This window comes from Phocoena sinus, chromosome 20 (assembly GCF_008692025.1).
Source record: "Phocoena sinus isolate mPhoSin1 chromosome 20, mPhoSin1.pri, whole genome shotgun sequence".
NCBI lineage: Eukaryota > Metazoa > Chordata > Mammalia > Artiodactyla > Phocoenidae > Phocoena > Phocoena sinus.
In genome coordinates this window covers 24,208,455-24,233,344 of record NC_045782.1, presented here as the reverse complement: position 1 = coordinate 24,233,344, position 24,890 = coordinate 24,208,455, and positions in this window count along the sequence as shown.

Below are 24,890 nucleotides of genomic sequence, written 5' to 3'. Positions count from 1 at the left end.
CACTGATGAAAGAAATTAAAAATGATACAAATAGATGGAGAGATATACCATGTTCTTGGATTGGAAGAATCAACATTGTGAAAATGACTCTACTACCCAAAGCAATCTACAGATTCAATGCAATCCCTATCAAACTACCACTGGCATTTTTCACAGAACTAGAACAAAAAATTTCACAATTTGTATAGAAACACAAAAGACCTGGAATAGCCAAAACAACCTTGAGAACAAAAAATGGAGCTGGAGGAATCAGGCTCCCTGATTTCAGACTATACTACAAAGCTACAGTAATCAAGACAGTATGGTACTGGCACAAAAACAGAAATAAAGATCAATGAAACAGGATAGAAAGCTCAGAGATAAACCCACACACATATGGTCACCTTATCTTTGATAAAGGAGGCAGGAATGTACAGTGGAGAAAGGACAGCCTCTTCAATAAGTGGTGCTGGGAAAACTGGACAGCTACATGTAAAAGTATGAGATTAGATCACTCCCTAAGACCGTACACAAAAATAAGCTCAAAATGGATTAAAGACCTAAATGTAAGGCCAGAAACTATCAAACTCTTAGAGGAAAACATAAGCAGAACACTCTATGACATAAATCACAGCAAGGTCCTTTTTGACCCACCTCCTAGAGAAATGGAAATAAAAACAAAAGTAAACAAATGGGACCTAATGAAACTTCAAAGCTTTTGTACAGCAAAGGAAACCATAAACAAGACCAAAAGGCAACCCTCAGAATGGGAGAAAATATTTGCAAATGAAGCAACTGACAAAGGATTAATCTCCAAAATTTACAAGCAGCTCATGCAACTCAATATCAAAAAAACAATCAACCCAATCCAAAAATGGTCAGAAGACCTAAATAGACATTTCTCCAAAGAAGATATACAGACTGCCAACAAGCACATGAAAGAATGCTCAACATCATTAATCAGAGAAATGCAAATCAAAACTACAATGGGATATCATCTCACACCAATCCAAATTGCCATCATCAAAAAATCTGGAAAAAATAAATGCTGGAGAGGGTGTGGAGAAAGGGAACACTCTTGCACTGCTGGTGGGAATGTGAATTGGTACAGCCACTATGGAGAACAGTATGGAGGTTCCTTAAAAAAATACAAATAGAACTACCATATGACCCAGCAATCCCACTACTGGGCATATACCCTGAGAGAACCATAATTCAAAAAGAGTCATGTACCAAAATATTCATTGTAGCTCTATTTACAATAACCAGGAGATGGAAGCAATCTAAGTGTCCATCATCGGATGAATGGATAAAGAAGATGTGGCACATATATACAATGGAATATTACTCAGCCATAAAAAGAAACGAAATTCAGTTGTTTTTAGTTAGGTGGATGGACCTAGAGTCTGTCATACAAAGTGAAGTAAGTCAGAAAGAGAAAGACAAATACCGTATGCTAACACATATATATGGAATTTAAGAAAAACATGTCATGAAGAACTTATGGGTAAGACAGTAATAAAGATACAGACCTACTAGAGAATGGACTTGAGGATATGGTGAGGGGCAAGGGTAAGCTGTGACAAAGTGACAGAGTGGTATGGACGTATACACATTACCAAATTTAAAATAGATAGCTAGTGAGAAGCAGCTGCATAGCACAGGGAGATCAGCTTGGTGCTTTGTGACCACCTAGAGGGGTATGATAGGGAGGGTGGGAGGGAGGGAGACACAAGAGGGAAGAGATATGGGAACATATGTATATGTATAACTGATTCACTTTGTTATAAAGCAGAAACTAACACACCATTGTAAAGCTATTATACCCCAATAAAGATGTAAAAAAAAAAAAAAAATGGCAGGAGAATTGGTAGAGTCAAAGAAAAAGTTCAAAGGAAGCAGCCTTGGAGAATTAATTAAAATCATACAAACATAAGTGAAGTAAAACTTCAAGTAGTAATGTTTTCTGAAGGAAAGCTTGAAGGATTCATTAAAATCTCACATACTGGTTTAAACATCACTTCAATTAGGCATGAATGACATAGAGCACAAGGCTGCAGAAGACTAACGTTTTACCTAAGGTTTACTGACATAAAAGAACCAGAAGGAACATTCACATGAGAAACAGAACAATTTGAGGAAGGGTAATTATTTCATGTAAAAAATTGGGTTTTATTCATTCCTATTAGTTAAATGAAGAAAGATGTATCAGGATGGATTTATTCATTACTTGTAATGTACAGAGAAAAATACAAGATTGGGAATGAGGAGATACTATGACTATCATTAAGGTTACGGTGACTATTAGATATGAGGCTCTATCTTCTGAAAGAAATATGTTTCAGCCATGGCACACCTCTCCTGAACACAAGGAACTAAGAAAACAAATTTTGGCAAGTGTGATGGTTAACTTATGTTTAAACTTGGCTGGGCCATGAGGTACCCAGATATTGGTCAAACATTATTGTGGGTGTTTTCAGATGGGATTAACATTTAAATCTGTGTAAGTTGAGTAATGCAGATGCTCTCCAGGATGTGAGTGGGTCTCATCCAATCAGTTGAAGGCCTGAATAGAACAAAAGGATTGACTTCCCCTGAGGAAGAGACTCCAGCAGACTTCCTTCAGACTTCATTTACAACATCTGCTCTACCTGATTGTACATCAAACAACCTTCAGAAACAAACTGGAACTGTGGCTTTTCTCTGTCTTCAGCCTGCCGGTCACTCTGTGGATTTTGGACTTAACCAGCCTCCATAATCACGTGAACCAATTCCTTATAATAAATCTCTTTATACACATACATACACACCATACAGGTTCTGTTTTTCTGGAGAACCCTAATACATGAGATAGATAAGCAAAAAATTACTTATGATGTTAGAAGCTTGGATATAGCCAGTGAGGTTATAGGAATGAAGGTTTATTTGTTGGTTTATTTATTTGTTTGTTTGTTTACTTTTCTTGTTCATACATGTTAAAATGCAAGGCTAAAAATGGAAAATAGTGGTAAAAATTATCACATTTTGGGCTTCCCTGGTGGCACAGTGGTTGAGAGTCCACCTGCCGATTCAGAGGACACGGGTTCATGCCCCGGTCCGGGAAGATCCCACATGCCGTGGAGCGGCTGGGCCCGTGAGCCATGGCCGCTGAGCCTGCGCGTCTGGAGCCTGTGCTCTGCAGCGGGAGAGGCCACAACAGTGAGAGACCCACGTACTGCAAAAAAAAAAAAAAAATTATCACATTTTTTCTACTCAATATAATTTTGAGATTTTTTAAAACACATAACACAGCAATAGAAATTGTTTATAGATCATATCTATATTTTAAATGTCAAAAAGCAAGCATGAGAATTATATACACCAACATCAGGACATTTGCCCTGGAAAGGGAGGGAAGGAGGAAAGGAGGAATGAAGACTTTAATCATATTTATAATGTTTCATTTATTTTAAACTAAGGAGATGTGAAAAGCAAAGAGTACAAACTATTAAAATCTCTTTAATCTCAGGAGATGCATGAATGATTGTACTTTGTGGTTGATTATAATTACAATGAAAATTAAGTAAAATGAACAAAAACGCAACCAGAGTGGAAAATAGATTTGAGTTTTTGTTTTTCTTCTGAGGAACAGCTACAAAGAGAGGTATCCATTGACCAGCTATAAAGTACTCTAAGCTGTGCTAAGTGTTAGAGATACAACCAACTGACAAGACCAGTCTTCTATACTCAGAGGCCCAGTCTAGACAGTGAGACAGAGATACATAATAAAAGAGATATTCATAAACCAGAGGCATCAGACAATTGAGGAAATAATTTTGCCTGAGAGTGAGGGCAGGGAGGGCCTCATAGAAGTAATATCTGAGCATGAGTTTTAAAAATGAATGAGCATTTCCTGTAGTCAAGGCTTAGAAGAGAGTTCCTGAACATGAGTGAGTTAAGGGAAAGAAATTACAATTTCACCATAGAATAAAATAAAGATTGCATTATAATAGTAACCAAAGTTAATTTGTAAAGAGTTCAAAATTTGGCAGAGGTAGAACCAGTGCAAACCGGAATTAAAACCAGAAAAAAAAAAAAAAAAGAAAATGTCAATTGGATGTCTAATAGGAGAGAAGGATGTCTAATAGGAGAAGCTGCCGCAGGATCAGGCTGTCAATTTATGATATTAAGAGAAATTTAAGTATATAGAGTAAAGCCAAAGACTGAAACAAAATAATAACTATAAATAACAAAGTCATTAATGGAGGAACAAACCTTACAAAAGAAATTAAAACAACAGTAGAGAAAATCAAAAAAATAAATAAGGGAAAAAACAACTTTCAAGGGAAAACCAAATTAATGAGGGGAAAACTGAAAGGTCAAGCAGAAATGAATTCACTACCAAATAAACTGTTGAATATTATGAGGATTATTATGCAAATTGTGCTAGATCCACTTCCTGTACTCTTATGAAGCCATTATAAAAGGGGCTAGGAAATCCTTGCACTATAACATAAATATTTATGGTATATCAGGAGACACAATTGTTTGCACACCATGACTACAATTTGTGACTAATATGGAAGGGACAGCCCTAGGATGTGCAGACCCTGGATAAAATTTTTTGTGGGTCCTCGTTCATATAAATAATTTTATTTTAAACAGTTTTACAAAATTCAACTGTTCATGTGATATATAATGATTAATTGATGAAGATTTAGGATAATGGGTAGAAAAGAGGTTGTTACATATTTGTAATTCTGTGATCAGTGCACATCCAGCTATCCCATCTCTTCCCATTCAGGTTCCAGGATCTATATCTTTGTGCTTTTCATTATCAAATTCACTCTTCTGGCTGTTTTTCCATCTCATCTTGTGAGGAAAAGGTAGCAATGCTGTTATCGCTCACAATTCCCGATGTGGTGGTGGACCCTCAGTGTCCCAGAGCTCTGGTCTCATTGTGTGATAGCATAAGAAAGTATAAAACTCATTGGTAAAGGTAAATATCTAGACAAATACAGAATACTGTTTTACTGTAATGGTAGTGGGTACATAACTTTTAATTCTAGTATAAAAGGTTAAAAGACAAAAGTATTAAAAATAACCATAACTAAATTATGTTAATGAATACACAAAATAATTAGATGTAAATTGTGACATCAATAACATATAATGTGAGCAGAGAAAGAAAAACCTACATTTTTTGTATGCAAGTGAAATTGAATTGTTATCAGCTTAAAATAGGTGACTGTAACAATAAGATATTTTCTGTAAACCCCATGGTGATCTTTGTCCTTTATAATTTTCTTTAGTTTTTTTTCTTGCAAGGCTTTGACATTTTGTATCATACAGTACCCACACATATGACCTTTGGAAGATTTCTCAAAATCTCCAAATCAAGGTAATTTCTTGGATTTCCCTCATGTAACATTAACAGAATGATAGATACGAAAATTACATGGATCCTACATGTTCTATAGGGGGAAAGATTCATTCATTCAGTCTACATTCACTATTCTAGATATGATGAATACACCAAGGAAAACATTTTAAAAAACAAAAAATTTTGTGTGTGCCTGAAACTTATGTTTTATGGAGAGAGAGAGAGATGGGTCTTAAACATAAAATATTTTGATATGCAGACTCTGCACTGAGGAGACTTGCAGGGACACTGTGGCTATTTTTGACTTGAGGTTTCTGAATGTGGGAAGCTTGATGGAATAACACGAAAGAAGGGAAGAGGATGTGGGCAAAATCCCTTCTAACTCAAGGTCTCTGGGCCTTTGGAGGCCATTGAAAAGAACCTGAGCAGTTTGTGTAGCTCCATGTAAGAGAACACTGGTCTGCCTAAGAAGTCATAAGTACAGGAAAGTGAATTTCCTACCCAAAGGACTGCTATTGGGTGAGAAACATGATGGTGGTCCACCAGTGATAGGTCAATGATCAAGGGATCTTTCTTCAAATCATATGAATTGATATTTCCAAACATCTCTTAAAATTTGGAATAATACTATAAAGCACAGAGACAAAAATTCTTACCCCAGGTTTAAATAAATCAATGGTAAAAGTATAAAGAAATTTTATTTCTCAAGCTCACCATTTTTATAGCAGGATAAAACTGGTGTCAAAATTATTTTCAAGTTCTGAAGCCAAACACAAAGGGAAACTTAAAAACAAACAAATAAACAGCAAAAACAATGGTAGCAACAAAAACTTCCACTTGCTCCCATCTTTCAAAAACTTCTCAGAAAGAAAACAAAGGCATTACCTAAATTTGTCTTATTTATTGCTAGCTGTTCACATTATTAAAAATATGAATCAAATATATTACAACTGTTGTATAAGCATGATTGAAGTAGAGCTGATTTTTAACAATAAGCATTGGAACTTATGTGATCAATTGAGTGTTACCCAGCCAAATAGTGTTTTGCAAGTGTTGTTTCTGAATTCAGAATAATTTTGAAAATGCATTTTGGAAGTCCTTCTTGAGTCTGAAGAAAACTTTTAAGGAAATAAATTTACGACAATTTTTTTAACCTAGGAGAATAAACCTGACTTTGGTAAACAGTTGAAAGTGACTTTTAGTCATATGGTTAAAGAGGTCAGTGATAAAATGAATATACTATCTTTGAATAATTCTTCTTTGGGAAGCACTAATAATGGCAATGATGATGGTGATGATGTGCTTCCCAGAAGCAAGCTCTGAGCCAAACTCTATATACATTATTTCATTTACTACCTTTGATAAAACCTAGGTTAGGTATTTTATCATTATCCTTAGTTTGTTGCAGATGAAATTGAACTCTAAGGAAGCCATTGTGGCTAGACTCAGTGAATAAGGAACAAACTTATAGGAGATAAATCATAGAAGTAAAGCAAGGGATAAGAGGGGCAGATTTTATGGGGCATCGTACCCCTTAGTAAGAACTTTGGCATTTTGTCCTTTTCTCTGAATAGAAACACAATTATGACTTATGTTTTTAAGGAGATAAATGTGGCTACTATCAACTGAAAAAAAAATGCACAACCTAGAAGTAGAGCATTATGTTTTATTTGGGGCATCACTGAGGACTTGCACCAGGAAGACAGCCTCTCAGATAGCTCTGAGGGACTGTTTCAAAGAGGTAAGGGAGGTCCCAGAATATAGAGGAGGAGTTTTTGCCAAAAAACACAGATAGTAGAACATCAAACGATTACTGCTAATTACAGAAGAAACAGACACTTTTCTATGTATTGGAAAATGCAAGAGCCTCAGCTTAATGAAATTATTCCTTCGATATGCACTTTAACTATCTAGGACCAGTTTCCTGTTCTTCTCCAGTTTGAATTCCCTCAGGGTGCACTGTTGGGAGTGGCTACAGTTGTTGGTGGCTTGATGGCTACAGCATCCTTTGTTTACTGATATGCAGGCAACAATCTGTGTTCACACTACTGTTTTGAGTACAGGCTTCAGGGAGTACAATGACAGAAGCAGGGAGATCAGTAAGACCCTATTGCAATAATCATGGTGAGAAGTGATAGTGGCTTAGGTCAGAGTGATGGCAGTAGGGATGGTGGGAAATGGTCAAATGATAAATATTTTGAAAATTAGATATAACAAAATTTGCTGATGAACCAGTTGAAGAGTTTGAAGAAAAGTGAAGGATTAAAGATGATATCAAATATTTGGTGTAAGAAATTAGAAGAATGGAGTAGGCATTAATAAATGTGGAACAGTCCATAAAAAGCTATTTTTATGGGGGAGGAACTCCTCTGGAGCTCAATTTTGGACATGCTGAGTTTGCCAAGTCTACTAGGTGTCCAAATGGAGATGTAAAGCAAGCAACTGGATGCACAGAACTGTAGTTCAGAGAAGTAGTTTGGGCTAAAGGTGTAAAACTATGAGTCATCAGAGTGTAGATTATATGTGCTTTCAGTTTAGGTGTTAAATAACTTGTTCAATGCCCAAGTGGTGGAGTTGTCTAACTCTGAAGCTCAGGATCTTTCCATTAAACCATGATACTACTATAGTAATATTAATATTTTTATTTGCAAATTCACCCACTCTGTTAAATCATTCATTCAACAAGTATTTACCAGACCCTCCTGTGTGCTGGACACTCAGCAAGTTGCTGAGGATGAAGTGATGAAAACAAGCTGTGTGATTCCTTGTCTTAAAACTTGTACAGTCTAGTTGAGAGACAGTCTCAGGCAATTTGAGGTCACAGTTTAAAAGAGTCAATAAAGTTCTATTGCCTCAATGACAAAGAAGGCAGAAAAGAAGTGACTTTAAGCCAGCTGTTGTATTTTTGAGTCAGGATGTAAAATGAAAATTCAACACTTGTTTTGATTGAATCAAATAGATAAATTCCTAGCTGTGAATTGCTTTTGGAAAATAACCAAGCTATCATTAAATTTTATGTTAACTATTAAAACACAATGGTCATTCTTGAGTGAGATCCTTAACAAATACTAATATCAATATTTATTAGGTTAAAATAAACAGTTTTATCCATGAGAGGAGAATTTTCTTTGTTTTTGGATTAGTGCTGGGCCTTGGCATCTGGCCGAAACCTGTCTTCTCTCATGCCCACTTTCTAGTTCTGTTCCCACTTTCCTCCTACTCACTCTCAGGGACCCTTAAACTCACATTGGCTCTAGCTGCCCTCTTTCTATCAAAATCTGTTCCAAAGAGATGATGAACATTTATAATAAATACCTTAAAGTGCACTTAAGTCTTCCTCAGGATCCTCCTCCAGCTTCTCTGACTCCTGAGCGTGTGCCTGTCCCTCCATGGTGAAGACCTAACCACACATGGTCTGGACACACATGCCAACAAGGTCAAGGGCAACGAGAACTGACACAAGTCTCAGTCCATCTTTGTGGGCCACAGCTCATGCTGTAGGTTCTATATCATTCTTTCTTTTTTTAAATAAACTTTTTATTTTAGAATGCTTTCAGATTTTCAAAATTATTGTGAAGTTAGGATTTCTATATACCACACACCCAATTTTCCCAATTATTATCTTACATTAGTATCATATATTTGTCACAGTTAATAAACCAATATTGATACATTATATTAACTGAAATGCATACTTTATTCAGATTTCTTCACTTTTTTTCCCTAGTGTTCTCTTTTTGCTTCCTGTTTGCAACCAGAATACCACAATTACACTTAGTAGTGATAAGTCCTTAGGCTCCTCTTGGTTATAGCAGTTCTTCAAATTATCCTTGTTTTTGGTAACTTTAACAGTTTTGAGGATTATTGGTCAGGAGTTTTGTAGAAAGTCCTGTTATTTGAATTTTCTGATTTTTCTTTCTCATAATTATTCTAGAGCAATGGGATCTGGGGTAGAAGAACACAGAAGTAAAGTAGCATTCTCATCACATGATTTCAAGCATACAGACTTATCAACTGTTGTTAGCTTTTATGTCCTGGCTTGTGGTAGTATTTGTTGAGCTTGTCCACTGTAAAGTTACTCTTTTTCCTTCTCCCTTCTACACTGTATTCTTTGAAAGAAGGCCACTAGTCTCAGCTCAGACTTAGGAGTGCTAGTTAGGCTCTACATCTTTCAATTCAGAAGAGCAACATCTATTATTTGGGATCCTTCAACATGAGAGATTTGTCTATTCTCCCCCATTTGTTTCTTGTTCAATAATTTACTTGTATTAGTATGGACTCATAAATATTTATTTTATTTTTGGGGTTATAATTCAATACCACTTTATTTTGTTGCCCAAAGTGTTCCAATGTTGTCTATCAGGAGCTCTTTCAGTGACTCCTATATCTCTTTAACATATCTCCAACAGAGTGATTTTTGGGGAGAACTTTCTTATTTTTTGGAGTTAAAATATACTTCAGGCTTGTATTGTATATTTTCTGCCCCGGTGCTAGAATAAGCCATTTTTCCAAGGAGCTCTGGTTACTAATTTTTTTTTTTTTTTTTTTTTTTTTTTTGCGGTACATGGGCCTCTCACTGTTGTGGCCTCTCCCGTTGCAGAGCACAGGCTCCGGATGCACAGGCTCAGCGGCCATGGCTCACGGGCCCAGCCGCTCCGTGGCTTGTGGAATCTTCCCGGACCGGGGCACGAACCCGTGTCCCCTGAATCGGCAGGCGGACTCTCAACAACTGCGCCACCAGGGAAGCCCTCTGGTTACTTTTATTAGAGAATGGTACTAGAAACCAAGATCTGGTTCCTAGGTGCCCTCCTTGCTACTGAGGTGTTTTTGCTTCTTGGCCCTCACAACTGATTGAGCCAGAAGATATATGTGTATATACTAACCAGTGTGTAGAGGCATATCTATAAATATTTCTATATGTAACCATCGGTATCTATATTAAGTTAAACATGAGTTCATATTGCTGTCACCAATGATCAGCTTGCTCTTGCTCTCACCCACCTTTCTTTCCCAAGTGCTTGCACTATGCACTTCAAGATCCAGCATCAAATGGGCAGATAACAGCATTACAGAGACTATTGAACCAGCTTTCATAATTGTGTAAGGTCAAAAACCTGTTACAAAAATAAATTCATCTATCTATCTATATCCATATCTATCTTTCTGTATATATGCAGTTGACCCTTAAACAATGTGGGGGTTAGGAGTACCAACCATCTGTGCAGTAGAAAATCTGCAGATTCTACCAAACTTTTAGTACATATTTATTGAAAAAACTCCACATATAAATGGACCTGTACTGTTCAAGGGTCAATTGTATATCTATGTAGAGAGAGAATGTATACTCAATGCTCTTCAGCCAAAGACCACAGGAATACCTAATTTGAAGAAGTGTTTATTACTCATTGAAGTGAGAGAGACTATATACCATGGAAAAATGTGGGGTATCTCAGTAAGAAAATATCAGAAATATCTATTGCAGGATTTGGGTTTTGGTTGAGTAAATTTGGGGAGGGTCTAAAGAAGCAGAGGTTCAAAATAAATCAGATGTTATTGGAAGGCAGAAGCAATTTTGAGGTGTATACAAAAGGAGGGATTAAGCTCTCCTTGGTAAAGAAGTAGTGGTCACTCATTTAATGAGAGGGGAATGTTTGATATTTTGTGTTACACAGTGACCTTGTTTAAAGTAGGTGTTCTGTGAGATTATGTCCAACATAACAATGTGATTTAATTATAACCATCAGATCAGTTTGTAATAACATTGAGGTTTAGCTATGAATGTCAGATCAGTTCCAAAAAATCAGGTTGCTTTAAAAGATTCTATTTGTCCTCTATCTATATCTAGCTAGCTAGCTAGCTAGCTATCATGTTTCTGCTTCTTGAATGGAAACTTGACTGCTATAATGTGAAAAGGAAAATCCCTGGACTCCTAGGCATTATATTCTTCAGCTTTCCTGAGCTCCCTGCATTTCCCTGATGAAGGACAAAACTAAACACAGACTACATGCAGAAAAATCTTGTGAGGGCAACAACTTAGAGCAGGAGGTTTTGTAACACAGCTCTAAAGCATATCAACCAGTGGCCAGGATTGGAATGGAGGCCCAGAAATCTCTCCTTGGCAAGTACATTGTGACACTACATTAGCATGGCATGTTCTGCCACAGAACCATATAAGAAAACATTTGTTCTCTTGTTTATTGGGATAGCGGGACAACTAAAAGCATTCATTCTTGCAGCTCTGAAAGCTTTGGTCTTGAGACACCTGCTGGGTATAATCCGACAGGTTTTGCCCATGCAAAGAGGAAGTTTGAGTATTTTTAATTAGTGTGGAACTATGTGGCAAATCAGGTTTTCTGGGGGACATAATGTCATTTAGCAGAGAGAGAGCTGGGCTGGGAATTGCGAGAAGTAAAAATTAACTTTCACTCTCCTCAGCACCGTGTGAGAGACTATTTGAGCTCTCTGCACTTCTGTTGCCCTCAGCTCTAATGTGAAGGGGCTTGGCTCATTTCTCACTTAGGTCTCTCTAACTCTGATTTTCTTGGTGCTTTTCAGATTGCCACAACTTATCAACTATAAAAAGAAAATAAATATTCTAGATTTCATTTTATCTGTGGAGGAAGAAGCAGAATTTTAAGGTTAAAAACAAAAATATCAATATCAGGGTCATTCTGAGATATTTGGTAGGAAACTTAAAATTCTCATATTCCTAAAAAAGAATATTTGGGATTCCTAACTATATCTCTATCATATAAAACATTTTCAAGATGATTTTTTTCCTTATAGGAAATATGAAAAGGAGGTAGGAAGTAGGAGAAGAGGATTGTTTATCCTTATGTTTTATTTACAACTAATATATGTATTCTGTTGAAAAATTAGAATATACTCATAAATTGAAAATACACTTTTTATCAGTCTTTAACATTGCCACCTGTTTAGTGTATATTCATACATACACACACACAAATACACATAGACATTTACACATTCAAATATATACTTTTTACTAAATATATACTACATAAACATTATGATTGTCTACTTTTCCCCCAAGATTTATTGTAGCTCTCTCTCCACATCAAAAAATATAGAATTGTGTCATATTTTTAATGTCTGCTTAGCATTCAATCACATAGATGTGTGTGGTAACTCGGGTTCATAGCTAATCTTCACTTGTTACTATCTGTGATATCTTGGACAAATTTATTAACCTCCCTAAGTTTCAGTTATTTCATCTACTAAAATAGGAATACTTATTTCATTAAGAACTGTTGTAAAAATTAAATGAGTTCTTATCAGATATGTGTAGTACTTCCCAAACTGCTGTTTAGGAAAATGCTAGGGGAAAACTCTTAAGGATCTTAATGGGTATAGTAAGGCAAAATGAAAAAAAAGTCTATCCATGTGCAAATATATTTAACCATATTTTAACTGTATATATTTCACTGTAAGATTCCTCAGAACTTTTATTATGTCAACGTGTTTTAGTAATGAGTGCTTCCAAGCTTATTTATCAGGGAATTCTTTTCATAAAACACCATTTTTGATATATAATTCACATACCAAACAATTAACTGACTTACATTCACTGGTTTTTAGCATATTCACAGATGTGCACCCATCACCACAACTGATGTTAGAACATTTTCATTATCCCAAAAAGAAACCCCACAACAATGTGCTACCAGCCCCCACTCCTCCTGCCAATGTCACCATCTCCCCTGGTAATCACTAATCTACTTTCTGTCTTTCTAGATTTGCTTCTTCTGGACCTCTCATATAAATAGAATCATACAATATGTGGACCAGAGTATCTTTTGGACACTGAGAACAAATTAAAGCCTTTCAAAATAGTGATGGACAGGACACATTTTCATAAACCCTACCTTAGGGTCTCTAACATCTGATGTGTAGTCAGCATTTAATAAATACTACTTTCTAGCATGTGTTAGAGACTTAAATTGTTAGGTAATGGTCAACAGTATATACATAAACTGATTTTTGCTTCTGAAAAATATGAAAGAAAGCTCTTTGTAGGAGGGGAGAGATGAGAGGAAAGAGGGATCTAATTAACCTTTGTTAAGAACTTACTAGGCAAGTGATAAGAAGATGGGAAAGGAGCATCTGAACTGGTGCCTTAGGAGCCACACAGCACCTTAACCTTTCATTGGGAAGAGCTCTTTTGAGTGAAACATTAATGCTTCTTATGACCTGGTCATCCTGTCATATTTAAAGTTTTGATAGGCATAGGAATATGCAATATAGGAAATGGATAAGAGGAATCTTTGTGGATAGGGCACAGTTTGAACCAGCAAGCACATTACCCAGAAATGGACAAACAATATCCATTCCATTGACTGTGAAGGGCTATCTTCCCAAAAGACAGTAAAACTGTGAGAATTAATGGCAGTTTATGATTATTTATTTCTCTCTGCTTGCCCAGTGTTTAGATATATCACTAGACTGAGAAATACCAAAAAGGAAAGTGTGAACAATTTGCTAATAAAAGCAAATAGATGTGTAATCAATTAAGTAGAAGAATAAAGAGATTAAATTGTTGTTATGACATAATTTGGTGGTCATTGAGCTAAATTATTGTGTGCATTACCTAATTTTGGAATTAAACAATTTCTTTTACTCTACAAATTATTATCCAATACCCACTACACTGTGGCAGGCAATGTTCTAGGCATTCGGAATGTATAAATGAAGAAAAGAGACACAGATCTCTACTTTCAAAGAGATTACATTCCAGCAAAGTCATCTTGGATTTCCTCTTTCCTCACTCCACATTCAAACTTTTAGATATAGCTTGTATTCATTATAAAGAGGTTCAAGACAAATCAGAGCTTCTTCACACCATTTATGCTTGACAGTCACCTCTGAGGCTTTAATAAGTATATACACCAGGCCCTCTCTCTGGTGATTCTGACTGAGTAGGTGTGACTGGTGTGGGTTTAAACATTTTCATGTTTTTAAAGTTCCCCCAGAACTTCTGAAGTGCAGCTGGGGTGAGGCCACTGTCACAAACATCTGCCACTGGCTCACCAGTGAAATTGTAAAGGAACAGGGCTGTTATGTTTTTCTTCTATTCCTCCCTAATACCATGAGCATGGTCTTTTTTTTTTTTTTTTTTTTTTTTTTTGCGGTATGCGGGCCTCTCACTGTTGTGGCCTCTCCGGTTGCAGAGCACAGGCTCTGGGCGCGCAGGCTCAGGGGCCATGGCTCACGGACCCAGCCACTCCATGGCATGTGGGATCCTCCCAGACCGGGACACGAACCCGTGTCCCTGGCATTGGCAGGCGGACTCTCAACCACTGTGCCACCAGGGAAGCCTGAGCACGGTCTTTCAAACGCAACTTGGTTATTCTCCATATCAACATGTATTCAACAAGCATTTATTAAGTATATACAATGTGTTGCATACTCTGTTAGTAATTACATGTTGCTTTAAGTGTGGTGTGCAAACATATTTTAAACTAGCTGACTCAGGTTTTGATTTAATGATTACTAGAAATTATTGAAAAAATTCTGTCTGCTTTACCAATGTAATAAGTAATGCAGGCTTTTTTAATGAAAGATATATATCATCTTTATTCTTCACCAAGGTTCCTAAATTTCTAATAAGAATGGAGTCATTACATCAAACTAACACACCATATCTTCCCCACCTATAGATAGACAATTGTGCTGGACATCATCTTTTGGTCCCTTCAAATCTACCATTTTCACCCTGTTCTGTGCCCTGGGAGGCTGATCTCTGTGGACCATATGGGCTACCCTGACCTCTGGCATTTGATTGAATGTCCATTTGAGAAGTAAGGAAATAAAGGAAGGGAGTGCAAGATAGCCCTGGCCACTCTCTCTGGACTCATTCAAGTTGACAGTGTCCGTTAAATGAAGGGGCTCTTATCAAGCAACTCTGTAGACATAGCCATTTCGGAATCTGGGTTCCTATAACCACTCATTCCCTTTCCTGTCTGGGCCTAGGGTTAGTGACACATCCTCCTGATTTTAATAACTCCTGGAACTTCATTAATCCTTTGTAAATAGTCCTTTATCAACCTTTCCTCAAATTACCCAATTTAACTGTGCCATCTATCTTATGGCAGTGCTGTGACTGATATGGCAATTCACATGGTTCTAGAATCCATCAACTTTCATGGAGTATAACAAAGCAGACCAGAGATAAAAACTCTGGAATAGACAGAACTGTCTTTGATTCTCAGTCTGGCACTCTCTAGATATGACCTCTGCCAAATTATTTAATCCTTGGAAGCATAAATTTCTTTGTAAAACTAAGATAATGATGGACTCTAACCCAAAGGTTTGTTGTGGTTATTAAAAGTGATAACAGGGTAGAGGGGATTATAGATAAACAGATCAGATATATGTTGATAATTGTTTATGCTGGGTGGTAGATATATAAGGATTCATTACAACCATTCTCTCCACTTTTATTTTTTGAATTGTTCATATATTTAAAAAGGAGGCAGTATATTATTTTTACAAAAATATTACTGGGACACTCTAAGAGCTGAGGTTGACCAAGTATAGAAAAGTCATCATTACAGAACTTTAGTTCAGTCTTTGTGTAACCAGAAGATGTCCATCAAAGGAGAGATGGCTTGGGGCTTCCCTGGTGGCGCAGTGGTTGAGAGTCTGCCTGCCGATGCAGGGGACACGGGATCGTGCCCTGGTCTGGGAGGATCCCACATGCCCGCGGAGCGGTTAGGCCCGTGAGCCATGGCCACTGAGCCTGCGCATCCGGAGCCTGTGCTCCGCAATGGGAGAGGCCAGAACGGTGAGAGGCCCGCATACCACACACAAAAAAAGGAGAGATGGCTTATCTGCTTGAGCATATGCATATTAGAGAGTGTAACATCATATTAGGCTTCTGGATGCTATTTGGCAGCAAAAAGGTGAATAAGCCCATGGTAAGTTTTGATCACCATATAGTGTAACTCACTATTAAATAGCATGAACAGTGCTATTCATACTGTTCACAGAGACTCTGTGGGGGTTATATTGTACTTAGGGACTGTTTCTCTTCCATCATATAAAATTGTCATGAATTGTCTTCAATGTTCCACGTCTTGCAAGTTTTGCTAGTGTAAATCATTTTACAGTACTTGATCAACTTCAGAATTTTCGAAAGACTGAATCTAAGCCTTATCAACAGTGAGAATGACCTTGGGAAAGGTGGATTCATTTGCCCATGTGGCCAGCCAATCTTTCCCTATTGATTTCCTTGGTCTTTCACTGTGCTATTCTTTTTCCATTAGGAACTTCCCATTTTATAAACCATTCAAGTAAGTCTCAAAGAATTTAAGTGACACATCAAAAGCCCTAAAGCTGGCAAGTGGGAAAGCAAAAACTGCTTGTCTACCTTAGATCTTAGTGGAGACTATTTTTAGAAATAAAACCAGTCATCTGACTTGATTGAGTGAGTTCAGTTGCTTCACTTTTGGAGTCACTAAATCTGCCACCTGCAGGTGATCAGTTTAATAATAATAAGTGGGTCCAAGATTAGAATACTTTAATAGTCTCACTGTATTATCAAAATGTTGAGAGAATGGGAAATTCAGATGGCCTGGAATGGATAGTTTCAGTGATGGATAATAGGGAGAGTTCAGCTTTCCTCTTGTCAAGTAAAATATAGGTCTCAATATTGTCATTTTTACTGCACACTATAATACAAAAAAGTAAGCAGAGAATTGCTCATGAGTTACAAATGATGGCTTCTTATTTACACTCAACTTGTTCGACCATGTAGTGATAATTTTAGAATGAAGTCTCTCATATTGTCATTAATGTCACTATAATTATGTCATTACTGATACTATTATCATAACATAATTTTATTAGTTTTTCCTTCAGATCCAATGATGTTCCAGCATCACAGAGCAAATAGCTTAGTATAACGACTTTGAAACATAATTTTTGTTAATATGCTTCATTAAAAGGTCAAGAATATGCTGAATACAATGACCTCATTTATTTCATGAGAATTTAAAATCCACACCTGTATATTAATTTAGGTTTGTGTTCCTTTGAAATGAATTGATAATACTTAAAAAATGAAAGTCTAAATTCCAGTATACTCGAGGATAGAAAATAGAAATCTCTCTATCTGCTCCAACCCCCATCATTCTCAGTTCATGACATAACACTGAGAAAGGGGTAACATGCAACGATAATTGAAAGAGTGCTGAGTGACAAGGACGAAGACCAAGACACATCATGTTATGCCATTTCTTGGTTTTATGACTGCAGGCTCATCCAGGGCAACCAGCTGTCAAGAGTCTCAGTCTCGTGGCCTGGATCACATTCTGAAGGCTGAATTCAGAAAGCATATCTGTATTACTCATTTTTAAAATTTGATTCTGAGTACCTGTCTGTGATATGGGCTCTCCTCAGTTAATTACATTTCCTACCACTGCTTTTTCTCTGACCCTTGAAAGCATTTAGGATTTGTGAGCCCTGAGTCTTTTGCAGCCATGGAAAGTTAGGAATTTTGGTTCCTGCTAAGACAACACACACACACACACACACACACACATATATATGTATATATATATATATATATATATATTTTTTTTTTTTTTTCGGTATGCGGGCCTCTCACTGTTGTGGCCTCTCCCGTCGCGGAGCACAGGCTCCAGACGCACAGGCTCAGAGGCCATGGGTCACAGGCCCAGCCGCTCCGCGGCATGTGGGATCCTCCTGGACCGGGGCATGAACCCGTGTCCCCTGCATTGGCAGGCGGACTCTCAACGACTGTGCCACCAAAAAGCCCAGACAACATATATTTTTCAGCTTTTCTATATGTAAGCTTTAAATGTCTGAACACTCTGTTTTCCTCTGTTAGCTTTATTGTAGATTTTTTTCTCAGAAGCCCTGCACTCTCTTTATCGTAATATTTACCTCTTTTATTTTCATGGTGCTACGTAACTACCTAGCTTTTATGCAATAAATATTGACATAACGTATGTTTTTAGATTGTTACTACAGTTTAGGGCTTATGATCTTCAAATGGACTCACTTCCATATCTTCCACAGCTGTCTTTGTTAAGTACATATTACTTCATCACAGGCACATCTTTAAAACTTCCTACAACAGGAAGATACTATTGCAAAAATGTTTCATTTTGTTGATTTTGGTCTCTTTCTTCAGCCCACTCACAACCATCTCCAGGAACTATTGTTCACAGCAGCTCATGTGTCACACATGTGTTACCTCTCCACTGAGCTCTCAAACACACAAATATTAATTATTTAGAGACTTCATTTCCACAAAAATTCTGAGTACTCATTCCATATTTTATGATAACTATAGCCTAAATTATAGTGGTGGTAATTATACAGTACTTTTGCCTATGTTACCTTTTCTACCCTTCTCTCTAATGCCAAAGCCTTGTTTTCTGATGCTTAGATAAATAATAATCCCATTACAAACTCTTTCTTAGCTCAGTCTTTTAAAACACTGTGTGTATTTAAAAGTTTTCTTTCATATAGAATATCTGAAACATGCAGACAATTTAAAAGATAACTGTAAAGCATAAAGACTAATTAGAAATCATTCAAGTATCTAATACCTATCTTAAGAGCTAGGATATGCCCATTGCATATAAACTCTCTGTGCTCCTCATTCTGCCTTCTTAATAGAGATCATCAATGGCCTGGTCTTTGTGAAAACAAGGTTTATCTTGTATGTATATAACCTTTAAAATAGCTTGATTTTGCCTCTTTTAAAATTTTATGTAACTGAATCACTCTGGGTTATTTTGTGATCTGCTTTATTCATTTAATGTTTTTTGTGAAATGCACTGATGATAAGGCATTAGTCATGGTGTATTTATTTTAATTCTATATAGTATCCCATTGCATGGATGTATCACACTTTTTGTATTTATCAAGTCTATTATTGATGTATACTTATGTTGTCCAATTTTGGCTTATTACAAACAATACTTCTATCAACATACTTGTATGCCTCACCCAATAAAGTTTTTCAAGAGTATCTCTCAGGGATATCCTAGAAGAGGAATTGTTGCATCCTAAGGCATGTATCCCCTCAATTTTTTTAGATTATGGAAAATTGATTCTACATCTATGTAGAATCAATTCTGCCTAGAACTGCATTTCTCTGAGTATTAATGAGGCAGCATATTTAAAAGACGTTCTAGTCATCCAGCTGGGAAATCTCCTGTTTCTTGGAACTTTGGCAACACATGTTCTACAATGTGCTGTTTTACTGTTTTCTTTTTCTGTCTTGTAATATACTTATTTGCTGAATGGTGGGATTCATGAGAGCAAAATGCAGGCTTTGCTCTCTTTGTATCCTCTGCAGTTTCTAACGCTCCCCGGTGGTGGGCTGTTATCTGCTGAATGAATCAATGAATGTCTGAAGGTATGGATTTCAGAGCAGACATGGGATGGGGCTAACAATACAGGTTTTAACATCAGAGAGATTGAGGATAGTAGCGCTTCCACTTACTAGCTGTCTGATCTGGGAAATGTTATTCTATCTGAATAAATACAGTTTACCCTTCTGCAAATTCTAGATAACCGTAATGACATCCTTATAAGGCTGTTGAAAAAATTAAACAAGATAATTTATGTAAATCATAATAGTACTTGCTCAATCTCTGGTAGCTGCTATTATTATTATTATTATTCAGATCTTGTTATAAAGATGTAGCTTAGAAACGTGAAATGTTTGATGTGTCCATTCTTTCAGTGTTGGAGGTCAGTCAAGATATCTTCCTTCTCTGATAGCCTTACATGAAGTGGGATCAAATAGCAGAACATGTGTGGAAACGGAATGGAGGAAATAATTTAGATCAGTCTTCTTTTCCATTATTCAAAAGTATATGCGGAAGGGGTTGGCAGGGATATAAAAGGACAGGAAAATGGACTGGGGAGGAAGAACTATAGATAGATATAGTTAGATATATCTATCTATAGATAGATATATATAGACTTCTATCATCCTTTTCCTGCTAACACACCTGAGAGGATGTGAGATGCCATCACTTCAACCTACAAAGGCAGAACATCAAAATCTCCCAAACCACTTCATAAAAGGTAGACAACTGGCACCTTTTAGAACCTAGTTGGGAGAGAAATATCAAGTGTTTGAGGGGACCTCAGAACACTTTGAAGTCAGAGAATATGTTGAAGAAAATGAATCAAACACTCAAATGAATATGCAAAAAATAATTGGGTAGAGCAATAGCAGTGATGGGAATAGATCTGCATAATTCTAACAGTGTTTTAGGGAGAAATGTAAACTAAAGCCTCTAGTGCCTTGTTAAGCCAGAGTCAGTAAAACATAAGCCTTAGTAAATGAGCTATGTGTTTGCCAGTGATGGAATCATTGCAAACACTCAGAAAGAGGTTAACATTTAGGGATCTGGATTTTGATGTAAACGTATATGCTTTAAAATATTCCACAACAGTATTTGCAAAATGTTTTCAAAGTAGTTGCATTGATAGCACTGGTATCATATAATTTACATGTACTTTTCTATAAAAATCTCTTGATGTGCAAATGTAAATAGTAAATTAGAAGCAGAAGTTTGCCCCAACAACCATTTCAAGACATATGTAAAAATAAGCAGAATTTGTGGAGGTAGATTACCTCTCAGTTTAAAACACTTCAAGGGTTCTCTTGTAACTTGCAGAATAAAGTCCAAATGCTTCAATATTAGCATAAACTCCTTCCAAGACACACTCTCATTCTTCAACTAAGTTCCCAGTCATTCTGCATGGACTTCACATATTATGCTTTAGTGACAACAATCTGATTGCAGTTTTGCCTACTTTATAGTTTATGTAATTCTCTCAATTGAAAAAAATCCATTCCAACTTTATTTGGCTAATTCTTACTTAATTTCCATAAATATATATTTTTAATGTGTATTTCTGAGAAACTTACTGAAAGCATCCAAATTTAGCTAACCATGCCTTGTACTTCATAATACCCAACATGGACTCTTATCTTTCTACTTAACTATGTTGTATTTATAGTAACTGTTTATGTGTATGGCTCTTCCTTGAGTTTCTCTGCTCACCAAGACCAATCAGTCTATCTATTCACCTGTATAACCTGTGAGCCTGATGCATAGTAGGCACATTATAAATTATATACTTGCACTGAGTCTTCACAAGTCATTCCTAACTCAAATGTGTGAAATTATTTCTTCACTGTTATCAGTACAGAATGGCTACACTCAAAATTGGGCCTTTTCATATTGAGAACCTTCAGGGGTGAGGCATTAATGGATTTGAGAATAGAGCTTGTGAGAAGGGCGAGCTGAGCAGGACCCTGAAGAGATCCCACTGCCAAAGCAAAACTGCTTACTCAGCTATATTGTTCAAGGAAGGACTCACTGCCACAGACTCGAGTTTGTGCAGAGGTTAGGATGATTAATATGGAGACCCAGCAATCTTCCCTGAGCACCCATATTCCCAGTGGAGGCATGGGGTTATTTTCTAAGATCTGCCAGATGGAAAAGGGGAAGAAGCAGAGTTACTATGAATATATGTTCTACCTCTGCTGAAATTGCCTGAGGTCAGCATTTGGTTGGGAGCAGAGTCTGTGAAAGGGTGTGTTCAGGAAACTGTTGATTCTTTTATGAGCAGTATAAGGGTGCAAGGGCAAGAGAAATCAGGCCAAGATCAATGAAGGTTAATCTACTCTGCAAATTGGGAAAATTTAAGCCCGTACTCTAATACTTCCAAGGGCACTAAGCTTGATAGCTTTTCATTTTCCAAAACACACTAACAACAATTACCTAATTTGAGCCCAACAATCCTGTGAATTAGATTTAGAGAATTTTGAGCTAGATACGACCTCAGAGTTCAGTGCTTTAAAATATATTTGGCTATAAAAGAATCTCACAAAAATATCCAATATGAAAACATAAGATGCTGTGGGTGAAGCGAGGAAGACGGCTCAGGACCTTGTTGCATGTTAACTACACTTCCCCCCACCCCCCATCCCCTGAGCCTACTTTGCAGTTGAGGGTTCTGATTCAGAGTAGAGATTGAGAACCACTGATCCAGTAACATAATCCCAATTTTTAAGATGAAGATATTGAGGACCCAGAGGTGAAATGATCCATCCAGTGTCCCACAGAGAATATACAGCCAAGCAAGCCATCTTTTTGAACTGAATTGACTATGGAAATAGAGGCAACATATTATTAATGCCATTTGTCAGTGAAAACCCTAAACCTTGGGGCAACTATATGACTGTCTAAGGTCACAGGCTAATAAGTTATTGGATGAGAATCAAGACATCTGAACTTACATGTAATAGACCTATATGACGATCAATATTTATGAATTTATAATGGCCATTATATTATGCTGTAGTTCATAACCAATTAATCAGAATCAGCTGGAAGTTTTGTTTTCCACATATGCATGTTAAGGTCCAATCATACTCGTACAAAGGCAAACTTTCCAGTGTTGAAACTTGAGTATGTGTGAGTTGAAAACCTCCCTGAGCTATTCAGATACAACTTCATGGTAAGAAGACTCAGTACACAGAGGTTTAGTGTCTGTTTCATAAAGAAAGCTTGGCTTTCAGAGAAGACGTTAGAGGGTAGTATGGACCAACACTTATAGAGGATTTTGCAGGTATGTGCCGTCTCAGTGCTGACTACCTTGGGCATAGAAGTGGAGAGCTGAGGACCACACACCATATTTTTATCCTCCCTCCCTCTCACCTTCAGCTGATTAACAATGTTATAAAGTCTGCAATCAATATCTGGTCATCTGCGTCAGTAGGCAACAAAATACTCATATTCTGACTGGAATCAATCATAATCAATTTGAATATATTCCCATTCTCAAAGAAAAGGGATCTCCATTGCAATAAGGTCTCCAATATTGAAGTCCTTCTTTTACAGAATATTTAACAGAACTTGTCATTCTATTAAATGTTGATTTATACTAAATTCATATTAACTATTGATATAAAATTTAATATTGCACATTTAAACTTATAAATTAATTATATAAAGTTAAAATATTATAGAACAAGTGGATGTTACTTTGACCACCAACCTCAAATCCCACCCTCTTTCCCAGAGATAACCACTGTTATCAGTGAGGTACATTATCCTTACAGATTTTTCTATGCATTATGAAAATTCAATGCTGATTATAAACTGTGAAACATAGATGGCTCCTTGTTAGGAACTGTTGCCAATCGAGAATACTCATTTTTCACAAGCTCCTCATTAATTGATTTATGCTAAAATTCCCTCTCAGATTTTGGGAAACACTCAAAAACATGCAAGAGCAAGGTGGCAAGGCTGGGGCTCAGTTATAGACTTTGTAGACTTTGCCTGAGAGTTGGAGGAATCAGAAGCCACCCTGACAGGCCCCAAGACAATTTGGCTCTCTTCAGAAGCAGATGACTCGTTGGCCTGAGGCTGACAGTGGAGAGGAAAGGCAGAGAGAGGTAACAAGCTGGCTGTTCCCATTTAAGAATTAGAGGAAAAACTTGGTCTTTATCTTGCAGGGTTTCCAGCCCACAGGTAAAAATTTGAAGGATGGAAAAAATAGAAATTCAAAAGGATTTCTCTTTCAAATGTTGAGAATCCTACTAGAGCCTCACTTTTCTGAATTTTCCTAAAATGAAAGATATCAATATGTATTGCTAGTTAATACTTATGATGAGATACCAAAGAATAAAACCTTTCTTTGTGAAGCAGAGAAACATTTTTGATAACATTTGTCCCTGCTCTCTGAACCATCAGTATAGGAAAGTAGAATTTCAAAAAATCAGTACATTCTATACCCTTTTGGATTATTTTTTTGGTCATGCATAATTCACATAGTTCAGCTCATATTGAATCCTCCATCCTACTCAAACCTATTTTTCAGGGATTGCCTGGATGTCAATGGTGATTTTGCACATTTTACAGTCACTTGCATAAAGTGGTAAATGGAAAAGAATTCTATTTTCTATTTTCTGGCAGGTTTTATTTTTTCGCTTCATTTGCAAAAATGTCCAAATCCAAAACTCACACTTTCGAGGTGCAATTTATGGTTCTAGCTGTATTTTTAAGAATTTACAGATGGAGTTAGTTGCTCATTCTATCCTTTCATTTTCTCTAAAGCAATATACTTTCTGAAGTGTGAATGAGAAAGATTGGAGAGACCTGGTGAAAGAAACAAATTCAGTTAAAATTTGTCCTCTTGAGTGTAAATTATATATTGTTATTCTGGTATTCTACTAATATTAACACAACCAATGCAGAATTCTAAATGTATATGTTCCTCTGCCCTTTCATATTAAAACCTTCTGAGGGAAGGAACTGCTATTTGATGGTCTACAGACTTGCAGGTCTCTACAAATCAAATTGCTCATCAAATTGACCAATGGAGCTTTTTAAAATATATTCATGCCAGGCCCTATCTACGAGTTCCTGACTTGGCTATCTCATGTTTAAAATTGTGTCCAGTGATTATAATACATAAAAGATCATTAGTTTGTATAACAAGGGCAAGTAAATGTATTAACTAC